A 6,447-nucleotide genomic window follows, 5' to 3' on the forward strand; every position below is an offset into this window, starting at 1 on the left:
TGGAATGTTGCCTATCATGTCATATCATATTCTTTTCTTTATGGCACGGACATTTGGACTTTTAGTTGTTCAAAGCAATAGTATAGTTTTGACATGATAATTTAGATACTCAAGCATATCAACAAGCAACCAAGTCTTTCAAAATATCAATGCTAAAATAAGTTATCCCTAGCCCATCATGCTCAAACATTGATCCATTCATGAAACACACTCGAATATTAGCTACACCCAATACTTAAGTACGATCATATTGCCTCCTAGTTGGTGCTTTTATAAGAGAAGATGGAGACTCAAATTCAAAAATAAAAATTGCATAAAGTAAAAGAAAGGCCCTTCGCAGAGGGAAGCAGGGATTTGTAGAGGTGCTAGAGCTCAAAGCAAAAAACTTAGAGATAAAAACATTTTGGGAGGTGTATCCATCCCACCAACGAAAACGACTTAGAGTTCCCAATACTTTCCATGCATAGATATATCATAGGTGGTTCCCAAACAGAAAATAGAGTTTATTCCTTTTTCCACCATACTTTCACTTTCCATGGCTAACTGTATCCATGGGTTCCCTCCATACCAACACTTTCCAATGAATTTGTTATTTGACAACATAAAGTAAACTCATTTTTTTGCATTTCGGGACTGGTCATCCCTAATACCTTTGCCTTACTCTCGTGCAATGACAAGTGAATAAACACTCATCTTGAGAATAACACATCTAGCATGGAAAATATTGGCCACCCCTCACTGCTCCGCGAGCGAAACAAACACACAAAAGAAAAGTGTATTTTGAAAGTTAGAGATGGCACATGCAAATTTGCTTAGAACGACAAAATAATACTGCATATAGGTAAATATAGTGGACTCATGTGGCAAAACTGGTTTAAAGGTTTTTGGATGCACAAGTAGTGATCATACTTAGTGCAAAATGAAGGCTAGCGAAAGATTGGGAAGCGACCAACCAAGAAACAGATAATCTCATAAGCAAGCATTAAGCATAAATAACACCGAATAATGCACCACAAGTAGGATGTAATTTCATTGCATGACTATTGACTTTCGTACTTGCATAGGGAATCAGAAACCTTAACACCGATATTCTTACTAATGCATAATTACTCATCAAGATGACTCACATATCAAATCATCATATCTCAAAACTATTACTAAGAATCAATTTTATTTTGTCCAATGATCTTCATGAAAGTTTTTATTATATCCTTCTTGGATATCTATCACTTTGGGACTAATTTTCATGTGTAGCTTTTGACAAGCTCAAACAAATATAAGTGACGATCATGAGCATAAGAAATTTTTCTTTCTCTCAAATTAATTTAAGTGAAGAAGAGAGAATTTCTTGAAAATTTTACTAACTCTCAAATAAATCTAAGTGAAGCAAGAGAGCATTTCTTGAAAAATACTAAAGCACATCATGCTCAAAAAGATATAAGTGAAGCACTAGAGCAAGTCCATTGCTCATAAAAATTTAAGTGAAGCATAGAGAGCAATTCTAACAAGTCATGACATAATTTTGGCTCTCTCAAATAGGTGTGTCCAGCAAGGATTGATGAATTAAAACACAAAATAAATCAAGCAAAGAGTCATATCATACAAGACACTCCAAGCAAAACACATATCATGTGACGAATAAAAATATAGTTTCGAGTAAAATACCGATAATTGTTGGAAGAAAGCAGGGATGCCACTCGGGGCCATCCCCAAGCTTAGTTGGTTGCTCATTTTTGGATAATAGCTTGGGATGCCGGGGCATCCCCAAGCTTAGGCTGTTCCATCCTTCCTTCATCCATCATAAGATAACCCAAAACTTGAAAACTTCAATCACACAAAACTCAACAAAACCTTCGTGAGATCTGTTAGTACAAGAATAATAAACCACTACTAAAAGTGCTATATCAAACCAATTCATATTTTGTTTTTGTATTATATCTAATGCATTCCAACTTTTGTATTGCAAAAACTCATCAAAGAAAACCATAGAGCCATCAAAATAAGCACATAACACAAAGAAAACAGAATATGTCAAAACATAATAGTTTGTAGCAATCTGACTATTTCAAATACTTCTATAACTCCAAAAGTTCTGAAAAATTAGGATGACCTAAGAAATTTGTATATTGATCTACTGCAAGTGGAATGGGTACTTTATCACTCCTTGGTAAAAATGAAAATTAATTTCGTGAGCGTAAGAGTTTCTGTTTTTTCAGCAAGATCAAATAACTATCACCCAAGAAGATCCTAAAGGCTTTACTTGGCACAAACACTAATAAAAACATATAAAACACAATCATAACAGTAGCATAATTGTTCTAACACACAAAAACAGGAAACAAAAAGCAAAACTAAAATTTATTCATCGGGTTGCCTCCCAACAAGCGCTATAGTTTTACGCCCTTAGCTAGGCATAAAGCAAGGATCTAAGTTTCGTCATTTTTGGTTCGGGATCCATAAGATGCCCTCATGATTGATTCATAAGGTGGATTAATTCTAGTTCTAGTAAAGTGTTCCATACCCTTCCTCGAAGTAAATTGGAACTTAATATTGCCTTCTTTCATATCAATCACGGCACTGATAGTGCGCAAAAACGGTCTACCAAGAATAATTGGACAAGATGGATTGCAACCAATATAAAGAACAATAAAATCTATGGGCACATAATTCCTATTTGCAAGAATAAGAACATCATTAATTCTCCCCATAGGATTTTTAATAGTAGAATCCGCCAAGTGCAAATTCAAAGAACATTCTTCAAGACTAGTAAGACCAAGCACATCACATAAAGATTTCAGAATTGTAGAAACACTAGCACCCAAGTCACACAAAGCAAAACATTCATAATTTTTAATCTTGACTTTGATAGTAGGTTCCCATTCATCATGCAATTTTCTAGGAATTGAAACTTCTAATTCCAATTTTTCTTCAAGATCTTTCATCATAGCAACAACAATATGTTTACTAAAAGCTTTATTTTTTATAAGCATGGGGTGAATTTATCATGGATTGCAACAAAGAAATACAATCAATAAAAGAGCAACAATCATAATTAAAGTCTTTGTAATCCAAAAGAGTGGGCACATCACTAGTTAAAGTTTTGACCTCTTCAAACCCACTTTCATCAATTTTTTCAACAAGATTTTCACCCTCCGAAATATTGGGACGCCTTCTACCTAAAGTTGACTCTTCTCCAGTCCCTTTTTCATCAATATTGACTTTACTAAACAAGGAATCAATAGACGAAACACCAATCATTGTAAGATCTTCATCACTTTTGCCAAAGAAGTCACTAGAAAATGCTTTTTCTAAAAATTCTCTTTTAGCTCTAAGCATAGCGGTTCTTTTCTTACTTTCATCCATAGAAACATAAAGATCTTTGATTGATTCATCTACTTTAGGCACAACAAATTTCATCTTGAGATTTTCCACATCATGATCAATTCTATCAACACTTCTAGACAAATCGTGAATCTTACTCAACTTTTCTTCTATGGAAGTGTTGAAAACTTTTTGAGTGTTGATAAATTCTTTAATATTATTCTCAAGATCAGAGGTGTTCCTATTATTATTGCAAGATTGATTTCCATAGAAATTACCATAATTATTAGAGGAATTACTAGGAAAAGGCCTAGGATTAAAATTACCTCTATAAGCATTGTTGTTGAAATTATTTCGAGAGATAAAATTCACATCTATGGCATCACTATTTTGCTCAATCAAAGTAGACAAAGGCAGATCATTAAGATCAATAGGAGAACTTCTACTAGCAACCAATATCACAAGAGCATCAAATTTTTCACTCAAAGAAGAAATTTCTTCAACCCTTTTGTATGCCATTGCGAATAATTTGCCATAATATTATCAAGCAATTTGGTGGCTTCACCCAAAGTAATTTCCATAAAAGTACCACCCACGGCGGAATCTAAAAGATTATGAGAAACAAAATTCAACCCCGCATAAAAAATTTGTATGATCATCCAAAGATTTAACCCATGAGTTGGACAATTCCTTAGCATCATTTTCATCCTTTCCCAAGATTGTGCAACATGCTCATGTTCAAGTTGCTTGAAATTCATGATCTGGGTTCTAAGGGAAATAATTTTTGCGGGAGGAAAATACTTAGTGATAAAAGCATCTTTGCACTTATTCCAAGAATCAATACTATTGCGAGGCAAAGAAGAGAACCAATTTTTTGCAGAATCACGCAAGGAAAATGGAAATAATTTCATCTTGACCACATCATTGTCCACATCTTTTTTCTTTAGCCTATCACATAATTCCACGAAGGTATTAGGATGGGACGCGGAATCCTCATTAGGAGTACCGGAAAATTGGTCTTTCATAACAAGATTCAACAAAGCAGTATTAATATGATAAGTCACCGCACTAGTGGCGGGAGGAGCAAGCGGAGTGCCGATAAAATCATTGTTGTTGGTATTTGAGAAATCACATAGCTTGGTGTTTTCTTGAGTCATGATGACCACACAACAAGATTGCACTCAAAAACAGATCCAGCAAGAAAACGGCGAACGGAACAGAGAGGCGAATAAAACAACAATTTTTTGTGAAGTGGGGGAGAGGAAAACGAGAGGAAAATGGAAAATAATGTAAATTGCAAGGAGATGAGATTTGTGATTAGGAACGTGGTATATTTTGAAGATCCTCCCCCGCAACGGCGCCGGAAATTCCTTTTGATGTCGCTTGAAGCTACGTTGGTATTTCCCCAAGGAGGAAGGGATGATGCAGCACAGAGGCGGTAGGTATTTCCCTCATATATGAAACCAAGGTTAATAAAACCAGTAGGAGAACCAAGCAACACAACTGAAACAGCCCTTGCACACAAATAACAACCACTCGCAACCCGACGTGTTAAAAGGGTTGTTAATCCCTTTGGGTAACAGCGCCAGAAATGGTGCACAGACAGGAGAAAGTTGTAATAGATTGAATAAATAGATCGCAAATAAAATAAAGTGCAGCAAAGTATTTTTGGGTTTTTGGATTAATAGATCTGAAAATAAAAGCAAATGAAAAATATATCGCAAAGGAAAATATATGAGAAAGATGACCCGGGGGCCATAGGTTTCACTAGTGGATTCTCTCGAGAAAAATAGAAAAGCAGTGGGTGAACAAATTACTGTTGGGCAATTGATAGAACTTCAAATACTCATGACCATATCTAGGCAATTACCATTATATAGGCATCACGTCCAAGATTAGTAGACCGACTCCTGCCTGCATCTACTACTATTACTCCACACATCGACCGCTATCCAGCATGCATCTAGTGTATTAAGTTCATGGAGAAACGGAGTAATGTAATAAGAACGATGACATGATGTAGACAAGATCTATCTATGTAGAGATAGACCCCATCGTTTTATCCTTAGTAGCAACGATACATACGTGTCGTTTCCCTTTCTGTCACTGGGATCAAGCACCGTAAGATCGAACCCACTACAAAGCACCTCTTCCCATTGCAAGATAAATAGATCAAGTTGGCCAAACAAAACCCAAATATCAAAGAAGAAATACGAGGCCATAAGCAATCATGCATAAAAGACATCAAAGAAACTCAAATACTTTCATGGATATAAAAAGATTGATCTTATCATAAACTCAAAGTTCATCGATCCCAAAAAACACACCGCAAAAAGAGTTACACCATATGGATCTCCAAGAGAACATTGTATTGAGAATCAAGAGAGATGAAGCCATCTAGATACTAAGTACGGACCCGAAGGTCTACAAAGAATTACTCACGCCCCACAGGAGTGGCACCAATGGAGGTGGTGAACCCCATCCGAGATGGTGTCTAGATTGGATCTGGTGGTTCTGGACTCTGCGGCGGCTGGATTAATATTTCGTCGACTCCCCTAGGGTTCTGGGATTTTTGGGGTATTTATAGAGGAAAGAGGCGGTCCGGGGGGCACCCGAGGTGGGCACAACCCACCAGGGCGCGCCTGGGGCTCCTGGCGCGCCCTGGTGGGTTGTGCCCCCCTCGGGGCGCCCTCCAGGCACAACCAGGGCCCGTTGTGTTCCTTCTGGCCCATAAAAATTATCTGTAAAGTTTCATGGCATTTGGACTCTGTCTGATATTGATTTTCTGCGATGTAAAAAACACGGAAAAAACAGGAACTGGCACATGGCACTACGTCAATAGGTTAGTACCAAAAAATGATATAAAATGACTGTAAAATTATTATAAAATATCCAAGATTGATAATATAATAACATGGAACAATCATAAATTATAGATACGTTGGAGACGTATCAATGGCACCACATAAGGAGAAGTATGAGTAGAAAATTTTATTAGAGATTGACAAACATAGCATTAGTCAATGACGCAACTCATGACAGAATTAATAAGGGAAGAGAAGATTCACATATAAATATACTGTCCTAGAAATCTTTTGTGATTGTGAGCCCTCATCAAAATATCAT

Source organism: Triticum dicoccoides, chromosome 1A, assembly GCF_002162155.2.
Source record: "Triticum dicoccoides isolate Atlit2015 ecotype Zavitan chromosome 1A, WEW_v2.0, whole genome shotgun sequence".
Classification (NCBI taxonomy): domain Eukaryota; kingdom Viridiplantae; phylum Streptophyta; class Magnoliopsida; order Poales; family Poaceae; genus Triticum; species Triticum dicoccoides.